General features: G+C 38.3%; 1 protein-coding gene across 1 annotated transcript in view; it reads left to right on the plus strand.

The window, feature by feature from the left end:
• Nucleotides 1-15,137, plus strand: part of LOC101739021 (dopamine D2-like receptor) — a 210,250-nt gene that overhangs the window by 68,794 nt on the left and 126,319 nt on the right. The window lies entirely within an intron of this gene.

A 15,137-nucleotide genomic window follows, 5' to 3' on the forward strand; every position in this document is an offset into this window, starting at 1 on the left:
AGGGTGGTACCTCACATCCGTAAATGGATTTCCCAGCGTTAAAAAAAAAAAGAAAAAGTGTGATACCTCACAAGACGTCCTACCATCAGTAATTATGCAAAATATAATGGTTTCATTGTTATTTCGCAATGCTATTGTCTACTATAAAAATAACGTTCACTATTACAATAACATTTTAAAGTTATCATCGCTATGTCATTAATGATCCACTCACATCTCAAGCCCGGTTCTGACACATAATTATGAAACATCATTTTAGCACATGACAGAATCTATTAAGATACTACATATGAAATAGCTTAATAAAAATCAAAGTATTATTTTTGGCTTTACATTTATACAAGTCAATCAAAGTGCTTAAATATATTTTTTTAAGTAATATATTTGGTATATCAACACAGTTAAGGATATAATTATTATAGCTAAAATACGTTTTTTTAGGAATAGAAAAATATTACAATATTTTTTTTGTAATTTAAATAACAGACTGGTAATAAATAGTTCTGAATCCACTTCCAACAATGGCTTACCTAACATAACAACACATAAGTTTCTACAAATGTTACATAACATCCAAATATATTTTTCATGGGTACACAATACACTTTTACGCATTTATATTCGATTTCTGTGTAGCCAGTGCTTTCAATTAAAGACACCCCCCCCCCCCCCAAATTTTATGTCGTGAGTTAAAACTTCAATGTCCATTCTGTGTACTCTTTATTCTTTGACGTAGAAAGGGCGTGCGTGACAAGACGAAGAAGTTCCGAGTAGCCCTCGCGTCACGTATAAACTTATGATTTACGACGACTCTGCAACAACTAAGCTCAACTCAGCGATAGCTCACAAGCATTACATGAAAATAGAATATTAATTTATTTTTAAGAAAAATAGGGAGGTGAAAAAAAGCGTTTCAATGTTTGTAGTCCGAATCGATGCAGGCAAGTAAGTGCGAGTCGAATTTTGGTATAGAAATCAATATTTTAGTTTTATGATACGCCAATTTTACTAGTGGTAGGACCTCTTGTGAGTCCGCACGGGTAGGTACCACCACCCTGCCTATTTCTCCTATATTGAGACATTAGAACTTTTATCTCAAGGTGGATGGCGCATTTACGTTGTAGATGTCTATGGGCTCTAGTAACCACTTAACACCAGGTGGGCTGTGAGCTCGTCCAAACGCATAAGCAATAAAAAAAATGCTTGAGGGTCCTAAAAGCACCGAGAGTGAATCCGGGTGATCCGACAAAACATGTTTCATCTGAACAAAACCTATTCGATGAATTCGTATAAAAAAACTTAATAACTTCAATTACGTAGGTAACCTAAAAATAACAAAATTTAATTTTAATCCATTCGAAATTGTTAACATCCAATTTAATCAAACCACCACCGATTCAGTTTCCACACGTAATTTAATTTTACCAGCAATTAACTACAGGAGCTTCTGTATTATTTTAGTCTTACCACAGAACTAGTAAATATTCACGTGGTAAATAATATGGTAGAATATTATGCCCTTTAATTGTTTACTCTCCTGTTCAGTTGCTGGTGTATATTGGAAATTGTTTGTATAAATGTGTCTGAACTTAAATTAGTCTATAGTAAAATCATAACCGTTTGTCTAATTAAAATATTTATTAACATTGTTGTTTGTTCGACTGAAAGTTAAAAGTTAATTGTTTTTTTATTTTATTGTACTGAAATATCAGTGTATCGATTTTTATCTGTGTGAATCAATGTTAATGGAATGAAAGATTTGTGGTTTTTCTCTAACCAAATCTGACTGCCTTTTTCTACCGGTAACGTAAATTATTAGAAAAGCTCTCAAAGACTCTGAGTTACCTAAAGGTATAAACTAATAAACGAAGCCTAAAATAAACCTCGACTTAGATATCACTCGATTGAGTACAACAACCGTCTTATTCTTAAGACTAATTAAAGAATTGCGGGCATGAGTTAATAAAACAATAATAATTTAATCTTCTCAGTGGATCGCGTTTCCGATCCGGTGATGGATTCTGCGAAGTACTGCTTTTGGTAGGGTCAGTGTTAGCAACGCTCCGGTTTGAGCCCCGTGAGCTCACCTACACGTTAGGGTGAAGCTGAAATAGCCTCTCAAGGCTATCAGCATAGGTAGGGAAAAAAATAATCACGTATGAACATCGGCTATTACAATAACTCAGTGGAACAATATATACAATTGTAAAGCCCGGAATACAAATGAAGCTAGCTCCTGATCATTTCACGGACTGGCAAACTTCTCTTATGAAATTTTAATGCCTCGACGAGTTTAATTTTTTTTTGTGTTACATTTATAATGTTTATGTTAATTTATATTTTTTACGAGCTTCGATTATCAGTTAGGGTTATAGACATCACTGAGTTTAGCCCAATGAGTTTCTCGCCGGATTTTCTCAGTGGTCCGCGTTTCCGATCCGGTGGTAGATTCTGCGAAGCACTGCTCTCGCTAGGGCCAGTGTTAGCAACACTCCGGTTTGAGCCTCGTGAGTTCACCTACATGTTAAGGCGAAGGTGAAATAGCCTGTCAAGGCTATCAGCATAGTTAGGGAATAAAAAATGTGACGTGAAACTTGTGACCGAAATCTTAGGGGAGACACGTAATATATCTCTACCCGTGTGGCCATAATTTATTAGACAAGGTATTGTTTTTTGACGTGATAAAGTCTTATAAATCGATAAACACCGGCTGCACGCACGAAAAAGTGTCACGTAAAAGTATGCAAAACTTCATTAATGTTTCTTTATGACGTCATCACGTACAACAATTATAAATAAATAAATAATAAATAAATAAATATGTACTAACAATCACACCACGTTAACTGGTCCCGTGATAAGTTCGTAAAGAACTTGTGTTACAGGTACCAGATAACGGATATAAATGTAAGATTTTTTATTATAAACATACATATATTTAATATACATCCATAACCCTGGAAAAGATATTTATATTTATCATACAAATACCTTCCCTTGGCGGGATTCGAACCCGCGACCCCCTTGTTTAGTAACCATGTCACTTACCACTACACCAGACGGCCGTTAAAATTATAAATTATATTAATAAAAAATTGTGTGGCAATCAACATGTTTGGCGATAGGCTACACGAGTCCAGTGTGCTTAGTGCGAGTTTTTTAACGTTCTCGATAGCGTAAAAGTTAACTTAAATTTGTATGCAGTTGGGACAGCGCCCCTAGCGGCAAACGTAGGCAAACTTTCCAACTCTATACAAATTTCAGTTAACTTTTACGCTATCGAGAGCGTTAAAAAACTCGCACTAAGCGCACAGCTATACCAGATTACGTATTTTCGCTCACATACTATGTTCACGAGCGAGTTCGACGATAAAAGAAAATCGTAATACTTTCATTGCTGTCATACTGATGAGAAGTCAATGACCGACACGTATATATCCACTTATATCGCCAAGCATTCAATCTTTATTACAAAACTCAAGACATCATTCTAGTTATGGTGTCTCTGTATTACAACTTAAGACTACTTGAATTTTATGGTGCAGTTAAAAAGTAAACTATAACACATAAACTAACCCTTTAATTATATATATCGAAAGTTGAAAGGCTATTAATTTGGTTTAAGCGTAATTTTTGCAACTTCAAAGGAGAGTCATTCAAAAATTTTGCAAAAAAACCAAAATCGGTTGTCTGTAAAGTCGTTTTACTGACGATTGTTGAACGTGACAACGTCATAAGAAAATACTGATCGAATGGTTTGCTATAAACAATTGACATCACATTCACTTTTCACTGAACTTCATACTTGACGAAAACATGTAAATGTATTATTGTATAGCAGCTGTCCATGCGGATGCATCGCTCACTCAAGTAGGAGAGAGACAGATGTCGAACGCTGCCGAACGCGGAGGCCGATTGTGCCTCTTTTGGCGCTCGTTGCGCGCTCTCGCTTGCACTTCAAGCCTTAAATGGAACGCCTCAGAGCGAGGTAACGCCGCATGAGTCATGTTTTTTCGTGCGTGCAGCCGGCTCCATCGAATTATAAGACGTTGTCACGTCAAAATATCGTAACAAAAAACTTCTTCATCTATTTGAATGAAATCAACTTAATTGAATTTCAATTAAAAACATCGATCTGTTGATGTTAATACCGAATAAAACGACCTTTAATTATAAAAATAAATGCCTTTCACCCCTCGATATGATAAATAGCCCGTTAAATAACATTATGAATGTTGATTGAAACTGTATGTACTTTTTTGTGGTCACGGACGACTAAGACTAAGTGATCCGTGACCACGAAAATTATTAAGTGTTGAGTTTTTCATAGTCACAAAGGACTAAGTTATCCGTGATCTATTTATTGAGTATTCGAAATAATTTCTAAATTAAATAACGAATTCGTGCTTAAGTATCCAAAGCGTCGGATATAAAATATTAAGAAAATATTATTATGAATCTTTCCAGAAGAAGAAGAAGAAGAAAATCTTTATTCGCCAGAAATATAGTTTACAAGATATTATGGATATAGGACATAGTTTCATATATTTCGCCTGCTTAGGCATGCGAAAATTTCACTTATTTTTATATTAATTCTAACACAAAATTTACTAAATCTATCTATTTTTATTATTCTATCACTTCTTATTCTAATATTTTATTATGTACAAAAATTCTTGCACACTATAATAAGCCTTATCTATTAGCCATAAATATAATTTTCTTTTAAATTGAGTTAGTCAATGCCGTAGTCCAATAATATTTTGTTCTAATCATTTATGGCTGTAAGATACTGCAAATAACAATTCACTCAAAGTACTGATTCGTTCTATCAACACTTCGAGTACTAAAAAGCTCGATTCTAAAAGCTCTGGCTTTGAGGGGCGCTCGAAATTAAAATTCACTATCCGATTAAAATTGATTCGGTGACTTTTAAATTTTCGAAGGACTTAGACAAATGGGGTTTTCTAGCAAGTAATTGGAGTTTAAAAGAAAACATGAACCCAGGGACATCATGGCATTACACTATGCGACTTTTCTGGTTCGAGGTGCATATCAATGGGAAAAAACGGTCTTCATAAGTTTTTTTGTTTTTTGTTTTTTTATTGCTTTGATGGGTGGACGAGCGCACAGCCCACCTGGTGTTAAGTGGTTACTGGAGCCCATAGACATCTACAACGTAAATGCGCCACCCACCTTGAGATATAAGCTTTAAGGTCTCAGTATATTTACAACGGCTACCCCACCCTTCGAACCGAAACGCATTACTGCTTCACGGCGGAAATAAGCGGGGTGGTGGTACCCACCCGCGCGAACTCACAAGAGGTCCTACCACCAGTAAATCACCAGTCTATGCGCTATGAATTATTTATCTTACCTATCTATCTTAGAGATATATGCTGTCGCGAGCTTGTTTTGTAGAACTATTTAAGATAAACATTATCATAATACATTATATACGTCTAACTCCAACGGTTTTTGCAGTACGCTGGAATAGCTCGCAGATTGTAGATTTTTTTTCCTACTTACTTGGCACTTATCGTTAGATGTGTTATTTTGATGTGTAAGCTATATTATTGTAAAGTTTCAATAAAATTCATTCAGTAGTTTCTGCGTGACAAAGTAACAAACATACATCCACACATTCTTGCTTTCACATTTATAATATTAAGTAGGATGTAATCAACTTCTCAAGCTGAACAATTTGAAAATTGACCTAAAGGGTGAGATGCCCAGGGAATTAGACCTGCAGACCCTTTTTTTCGGGCAGGGGGCTGATTCTCACACGAGGTTTCTCGTTTCACGGAAATGTTTATCTTTTTTTTTATTGCTTAGATAGGTGGACGAGCTCACAGCCCACCTGGTGTTAAGTGGTTACTGGAGCCCATAGACATCTACAATGTAAATGCGCCACCCACGTTAAGATATAAGTTCTAAGATCTCAGTATAGTTACACAACGGCTACCCCAGCCTTCAAACCGAAACGCATTACTGTTTCACGGCAGAAATAGGCGGGGTGGTGGTACCTACCCGTGCGGACTCCCAAGAGGTCCTACCACCAGTGATTACGCAAATTATAATTTTGCGGGTTTGATTTTTATTACACGATGTTATTCCTTCACCGTGGAAGTCAATCGTGAACATTTGTCGAGTACGTATTTCATTAGAAAAATTGGTACCCGCCTGCGGGATTCGAACACCGGTGCATCGCTACACACGAATGCACCAGACGTCTTATCCTTTAGGCCACGACGACTTCAAACCTTCAAACAAAGAAGTACCTTAGACAAGCAATTAGTATGCATGACTTAATACTTTCTGACTCATAAACCAACTTTTAGGAAACTAAAGAATCTCTGAAAATTACCCGGTCAAAGATTCTAGTGAAAATTGCGAAGGAAGTCTCTGTCCCTTTCTAACCCTTTAGAATATTGACGTCATTATACAATATGCTTTACTCTCTCTGTAAGATGTAATTGAAACGCTTTTAATTTTCTCATTTCTGAAGCAATTATTATGTTATTTTCGTTTTGATATAAACATAATGTAAGCTTTCCTAGGAAAGCATAAAAATATCTACTGGTATTAGGACCTCTTGTGAGTCCGCACGGGTAGGTACCACTAGCCCGCCTATTTCAGCCATGAAACAGTAATACGTTTCGATTTGAAGCGTAGGGCAGCCGTTTTAACTATACTGAGACTAGAACTCATATCTCAAGGTGGGTGGCGCATTTAGGTTGTAGATGTCCATGGGCTCTAGTAACCACTTAACACTAGGTGGACTGTAAGCTCTTCCACCCATCTATTCAACTAAAAATAATAATAAAAAAACCTTCAGTAAGACCTCGTTGCAAATATTAATAAAAACATTACAGAAGCAACAAGATTCCTAACTCGCGACAAAGCCGTAAACGAAACGTAAGAATATTAAAGGAATCAAGAACGCTCCCAGACATCTGCCTCGGGGCCATTAATTCCGATGAAACAATTACAGATGTTGACGGAAACGCTTACTCGGTTAGCAAATAAGCGTGTAATAGCGACGCGGGCGAAGCCACTTCTCTAGCTGATAACGTTAACAAATTAATCTGTATTATTTCTCCAGATATTGTAATTGTGTAAAAGTACGTAACTATACTGAGACCTTAGCACTCATATCTTTTTATTTATTTTTTATTGCTTAGATGTGTGGACGAGCTCACAGCCCACCTGGTGTTAAGTGGTTACTGGAGCCCATAGACATCTACAGCGTAAATGCGCCACACACCTTGAGATATAAGTTCTAAGATCTCAGTATAGCTACAACGGCTGCCCCACCCTTCAAACCGAAACGCATTATTGCTTCACGGCAGAAATAGGCGGGGCGATGGTACCTACCCGTGCGGACTCACAAGAGGTCCTACCACCAGTAAAGTATCTCAAGGTGGGTGGCGGCATTTGTGTTGTAGCTGTCTATGGGCTCCGGTAAGCACTTTTTACTGGTGGTAGGTACGATCACCCTGCCTATTTCTACCGTGAAGCAGTACTGCGTTTCGGTTTGAAGGGTGGGGCAGCCGTTGTAACTATACTTGAGACCTTAGAACTTACATCTCAAGGTGGGTGGCGCATTTACGTTGTAGATGTCTTACGTTGTAGATCCAGTAACCACTTAACACCAGGTCAGCTGTGAGCTCGTCCACCCATCTAAGCAATAAAAAAAAATGAAAAAGTACAGACAAACTGGCGATAATAGAATTAACGTCATTGTAAATAAACAGAATGTCATTTATTTACGAAACAATAATATTATTAACACATTGTATTGTTAGATAGCAGAAACACTTATAGAAGTTACTCGACCTGTCAAGAATGTTTTCGATAATTGTGGACATGTATGACACGAACGCAGTTAATAATCGGTACTACTCGAAGCGAAACAGCGAATGAAGCGAAGCGGAGGAAGCGAACTATGAATTGTAAAGTGCTCTGTAAGTGTTAAATAGAATTTTAATTTGTACTTCGGTGGAAGTTTTATTTATCCCGAACCCCAGCGTGTAACAGTATCAACGTACGATCGTATCTTAAATAGAATCAGGCAACATTTCGAAAAATGATATTAGCACTAATTTAAAACAAAACTTGAGATAGCAATTTATTTCGTTTTCCAAATTAGTCGTTGGTTTTCAAGATTTTCAAATTTCAAGGAGCTGAGACCAGTGGAGTCTTAGTAACGTTAAAAATAATGAAATGAAAATAATAAAGACGATATTAAACTATATGAATAGGTTGGATAACGATATTATATTATTTGTTAGGGTAACTTCAATGTTCTCTTTATTTATATCAAAATGCTATTATAATAAACTAGATTGAAAAACGATATAGATCGACAAAAGTAAGCACTTTATCCCAATAGTTTATGTTTATTTTATTTTAGACTTTAGGGGCTTGGTAAAAAATTGTATAATACTTCAACACTTGTAATACATATATTATTTTGTGGCATTCTTGCAATTTAGTTTTCTTTTCAAATGTAATATTTGGTAAATCAGCAATGTGCTGCGAAGGAATACCCGCGTTTTTTTTTCCCTACCTATCATAGTAACCTCTAGGGCTTATTCTGGATTCGCTGATCTAGTAGATGAGCTCATGGGGCTCAAACCTGACGACGTTGCTAACACGAACCCTAGCAAGAGCCGTGCTTTGCAGAATCTACCACCAGATCCCCGCGTTTTACTGTGCACGTGTATCTATACTAATAATATTATAAAGCTGAAGAGTTTCTTCGTCAGGTCTTTTCGTCGCCCATACTACAATGTCTGAAGACAAAGGTCCATAATCAGTGCGTCCTACCCGTGCTTACCTACGGAGCCGAAAAATGGACACCGACTGTGCGACTAGTCCACCAACTAAAAGTTACTCAGCGAGCTATGGACGAGCTATGCTTGGTTTGTCATTGCGAGACCGAATACGCAATGAGGTCATTCGGGCAAAAACCAAAGTGATCGATATAGCTCGCAGAGTTCATAAGCTGAAGTGGCAGTGGGCTGGTCACATATGTCGCAGAACCGATAACCGTTAGGGTAGACGTGTTCTGGAGTGGAGACCGCGAACCGGCAAACGTAGTGTAGAACGCCCTCCTGCTAGATGGAGCGACGACCTGCGCAAGGCACCTGGCAGTAACTGGATGCGTAGAACCGAAGATCGGGTTCAGTGGCGAGCTTTGGGGGAGGCCTATGTCCAGCAGTGGACTGCCGCAGGCTGATGATGATGAAGAGTTTGTTTGTTTGAACGCGCTAATCTCAAGAACTACTGGTCCGATTTGAAATTCTTTCAGTGTTAGATAGCTCATTTATTGAGGAAGGCTTATAGGCTATATAACATCACGGTAAGGCCAAAACAAGTGGAGCACCAATAAATAATGTTTCAAAATAGGGGTTTAAATAGCTCCTTAACATATTTTCACTCTCTACGTAAACGAAGTGGGGGTTAAATTTAGAGTTATGCCAAAGTAACTATTCCACGCGGGCGGAGTCGCTGGCAAAAGCTAGTTGCTAGTAAATTTTGATCTGCCCGACGGTATCAATACCGTCTACCCAAATCGGACGGTCAAAGTGACTTTTAACCACTTCCAACGTTCTTCGATAAACAATAGAACGAAACTTTCGCTAACAATTCATGTAAGAGTGCATTAGCCTGTTTATAACCGAACTATTTAGGGATTAATGATTGTATGTCTGACATTGGTGGAATCGCAGCCATAGGTAATTGTGAAGCGAATATATTAGTTACAAATTAGTTTCCATTTACAAAATTGGTTTCAGTAATCACTGCTTTAATATTATGAAAGCGTGTCGCACTCATTAGATCCACTTACATTAAGTATAATCTATTTTTTTATATAATTCTATTATTAATGTGAGGTTTCGTTGATGTTGAGGGCTTACTATGCGCTCTCCTCCGGAAACCTCATCGGAGTGGTCAATAAAACACTGACTATAATTGTATGCTTATTTGCCTCAGCGACCACGGTGGATCGCTGCACGTTAACCACTGACTGACTAACGAATGCTGCTCATTACTATATGCACACTAACTGCATAGTAAGCTAAGCGGGGCGGGGTATCATTCCCATACAATAATATAATGTAATGTAATTATATAATTTGGTTATATAAAATAATCGTATTATAAGTTATGTTACACTACATAGGAACATAATTTGCTCTGAACACTGATAAATATGACGGCCATGAATTCCACATTCAGAGTTCCAATGGATAGCACCGCGATAGAAATGACTGACTGGTGTTATTTAAACGTCAAACTTAACATTTTCTCTACTCAGCATTTATCAATAGCAGCGAAGAAGCGCTGTTTGTCAAACGCATTCTTATCCTACGTTTACCTCGGTTGAGAATTTTTTTTTATTGCCTTAGCAGGTAGACGAGCATATGGCCCAGCTGATGGTAAGTGTTTACCGCCGCTCATGAACGTCAGCAATACCAGGGGCAGAGCTAAGCCGCTGCCTACCGCTTAATACTCTCCACAAGCCTCGTTTGAAGAAGGACATGACATAGCGCTTGGGAAACACCGTGGAGGGGAGCTCATTCCAAATCCGGATGGTGATTCCGAAGCCGGATTTTGGATGTACCAATGATCTGACGTTAGTTTATGAGCAACAGACGGAGCTTAGTTGCATCAGCTTCAAACTTACCCATTCACGGCCCTTAACGCTTAAAATCAAATCTGGAAGTTTCTTCCAGACCCAAACAAAAACAATATCTATTAAACCAATTCACAAAATTAAGGGTCGTGCGTTTTTTCGTTACTTGATATGATTCCTTTGTCGTTTTTTTTTATTGCTTCGCTGGGTAGACGAGCTCACAGCCCACCTGGTGTTAAGTGATTACTGGAGCCCATAGACATCTAGAACGTAAATGAGCCACCCACCTTGAGATATAAGTTCTAAGGTCTCAAGTATAGTTACAACGGCAGCCCCACCCTTCAAACCGAAACGCATTACTGCTTCACGGCAGAAATAGGCAGGGTGGTGGTACTCACCCGCGCGGACTCACAAGAGGTCCTACCACCAGTAAATCACCAGTCGTTGAAGAACACGCGCTATGAATTATTTATCTTACTGGTCCTCAGAATTAGGAAAACACTGAGCATCTTAGGACATTAAAACACGAATTCTTCAAATAGGATTTAGAGATTAGAGAACTCCTAAATTGTGGAAGGCGTTGTTTCCGTTGCGATTCAATTTCCAAACAAAAACTATTTTCTAATCTTACCTAACAAACAACACGAAAGTAAGCCCACTAATCTTTCTAACCTTTAATCTCGGTATACAGAAAAGGAACACCTTAACGAATCCAATAGAAGATGTAATGACCACGTTACGTACGAAGGCAATCAGTTTGCAGAGAACGTGATAATTGCAAACGATACGAAAAACGTGTGCTGTGTCCGTAATCCAAAACTTTCGGACACTCAGAGGTTACTCAGACGTACTAATACATAGAAATATCTCTGAACATTTCATTAGATTAGCAATTTATTAAATTATCAAGAAACAACAACAATTTGAAGTCGTCGCGGCCTAACGGATAAGACGTCCGATGCATTCGTGTTGAGCGATGCACCGGTGTTCGAATCTCAGGCGGGTACCAATTTTTCTAATGAAATACGTACTCAACAAATGTTCACGATTGACTTCCACGATGAAGGAATAGGATAGGACCACGGGTAGGACCTCTTGTGAGTCCGCGCGTGTAGGTACCACCACCCTGCCTATTTCTGCCGTGAAGCAGTAATGCGCTTCGGTTCGAAGGGTGGGGTAGCCGTTGTAACTATACTGAGACCTTAGAACTTATATCTCAAGGTGGGTCGCGCATTTACGTCGTAAATGTCTATAGGCTCCAGTAATCACTTAACACCAGGTGGGCTGTGAGATCGTCCACCCATCTAGCAATAAAAAAAAAACAAGATATTAAAATAGGGAGTCAATTTCTTTGTAAATTAGCTAATGATTTCGAAGATTGTGTGTTTGCTAAAAATGTATAAGGATTCATAGATATCAAAGTTCATACATGGTACCATAAATAGAACAGAAAGCTAGCCCTCAAATTCAGTAGAATATAAACATAGAGAATAGAATTATGAAGTTAAAATCCAATGTTTCTATTTAGTAAGTCGACATTGGTTCTTCTGTATTAAATATAATTCTATTGTATGTTATTATTTACAAATTTGGTGGTCAAACATCGAAGAAAGCCCAATTGCCAAAACCGACAACCCAGGACAGATCAATCTGGCGGCGTAGAGTGAGGAAACCCGACCCCAGATATTGGGAACAGGGACGGAAGAAGAAGTTCCCATTTAAATTTAGTTCAAAGAAACATTCGCACTCGGAATATAATTTTCTGCCCGTAAGGTCACCAATAACGACCCCGGTACAGCAATTCGGGGCTGATAATGACCAACAAAAATAGTGACCTCCTAATTGATTACTGCCGTCGGCTGTAAACCAAGTGTGATTAGCCATTTCCAAAAAGGGGTCGAATAGCTCGTCCACCCAACTAAACAATAAATAAAAAAGAATTATGTACTAAAAGCGTTTCTTTGTAAGCCCATCATTCAGGATCACAAAGAAACGAGGAAGAAATGAAGATAATGCTGGTTAAAATGTTGATGTTTACAAAATACAAGCCCAAGAACAGCGAGCACTTAAAATTAGGGTTTAATCGCAATTATAATCGACATAAATGGCCAGACTGACAGCTCCTAGTTTTGATTGAATATGACTTCGCTAATATCACTTCGCTAATCGCTAATAAGTACTGGTGGTAGGACGTTTTGTGAGTCCACACGAGTAGGTACCACCGCCCTGCCTATTTTTGCCGAGAAGCAGTAATGCGTTTCGGTTTGAAGGGTGGGGCAACCGTTGTAACTATACTGAGGCCTTTGAACTCATATCTCAAGATTCAATATTATGTATTACTCAAAGATACTGATATATCTCCTAACTAGATTCTCAGTAAAATTTCCAAACACGACAAAACTGAATTTATAGTTTACGTTATAGCTTTGATATTTATTTAGCTTGCTTCACTTTGACCTGCTAGTTTAAATCGTACAGAAATCCTTGAATTTATTTATCAAACTTGTTAATTTTATATGGCATCTCTGATTCATCATCCTTCATTGTTACTAGTAATAGGCCACTAAATATAGTGAGGACATCTGATCCAGTTTTTATAAGGTTGTCACATTGTTGTGGATTCATCTAGTGGACGCCTGACGTTTCTTTCATCTGGAAGAGCCCACTAATCTGTAAAACAATTTATTAACTTGCCATTTATCATATCTAATATAAAAGATACACAATTGAATAATACCATCAAGCTCTACATTTATTAAAATTGAAATATGTACATTGCAGATTGCATTGTAAAAACGTTCGCCAGATAAACATGTCGCAGAAAATTCTGCTTCTAAATGCGAAGAGTGCGCGAGTCTTTTTTTTCACCTGGCGTTAAGTGATTACCGAAGTCTAAATAAAATTAAGAAAGTATATACCGCCACCCACCTAGCAACATGAGTTCTAAGTTTTTTTTTTTTTTATAACAACTAAGAGGCAAACGAGCAAGACGGGTCACCTGATGGTAAGTGATTCACCGCCGCCCACGGTCACCAGCGTTTACGCCAGTGCGTTGCCTACCCTTCAGGTAAGAATATGCTCTTTTCTTGAATAACCCAATGTCGCAGTTGTTGGGGAAGACCGCTGATGGCAACGAATTCCAGAGATTTACTGTGCGTAAATAAATACAGTCTCCATTCTATAGTAAAACTGCCCTACTATTCAACCAAACTTTGAGAAGGCGGCACGACATGAGGACCCTCTTGTCGTGGCCGCTGGGAATTACATACCCGATCCTGTAGACCGAATGGTAAATAGTCGACGTCGCCCAAAACACGTCATTACGGATCCTCCCGATCCATTACACGGTGCTTTTAGGTACGCGGTTTTAGGTTTTAGGTACACGGTGCTTTTAGGTACCACCCCACTATAATATATATAACACCATATAACACCACCGGTCACCGTCCTCGTCGAGCCCTTGAGCGAATTAACCCATAGACACAGCCCATTGAGTTTCTCGCCGGATCTTCTCAGTGGGTTGCGTTTCCGATCCGGTGGTAGATTCTGCGATGCACCGCCTGCGATGCACCCTGGCCCTAGCAAGAGCTAGGGCCAGGGTTAGCAACACTCCGCCTTGAGCCCCATGAGCTCACCTACATGTTAGGGCGAAGCTGAAATAGCCTCTCAAGGCAATCAGCATAGGTAGGAAAAAAAAAAATTCAAACCAGAACGCGCGGGCTCATAAGACCACCAGTAGCTGCATTATAAGAGAAGTTCTTCTTGAGTAAATCACTGTGTTAACCTTGTTTGGTATCTCCAAATAGAACAGCATCGTTAGTTTGAAATACATGACCGGTTCCATGTTCGCTGCAGGCTCTCAATTGCGATGCTATAAGCAAGTATGTTACGGGGTCAAATAGGCTCTAGTTAGGCACCACGATTTCTTGCACACTTCCCATAAAACGATTACCGCTCTTTGACGTCAATTACTTAATTTGACGGCAAAATTCAAGGATTTCTTAGCGATTTAAACTAGCAGGTCAAAGTGAAGGAAGTAAAATAAATATCGAAGCTATAACGTAAACCATAAATTCCGTTTTGTCGTGTTTGGAAATTTTACTGAGAATCTAGTTAGGAAATATATCAGTATCTATATATTATATACGTGAAGCAAAAACTTTTTACCCCTTTATACGAAAATTGCGCGGACGGAGGAGTATGAAATTTCCCACACTCATAGAGAATATAGAGGGCATAATGCTAATACTTTTTTTAAATAATGCATAAAAGATACATTAAATCAATAAAGAAAACGTTACACACACTACATACCATGTATTTGACGCACACACGCATGCATACTATTTATTGTCAAACTTTTGTTCTTGGCGTCTGTGGTCAAATTAAGAATACATTAAATATTGTTCGTCTTTATTAATATTTCTGAGTCTAAAGTGTAGTGTTAGCGAAATCTGTGATTATAGAAATTTAATAGTCTTTGGCAATAGAA

This window comes from Bombyx mori, chromosome 18 (assembly GCF_030269925.1).
Source record: "Bombyx mori chromosome 18, ASM3026992v2".
NCBI lineage: Eukaryota > Metazoa > Arthropoda > Insecta > Lepidoptera > Bombycidae > Bombyx > Bombyx mori.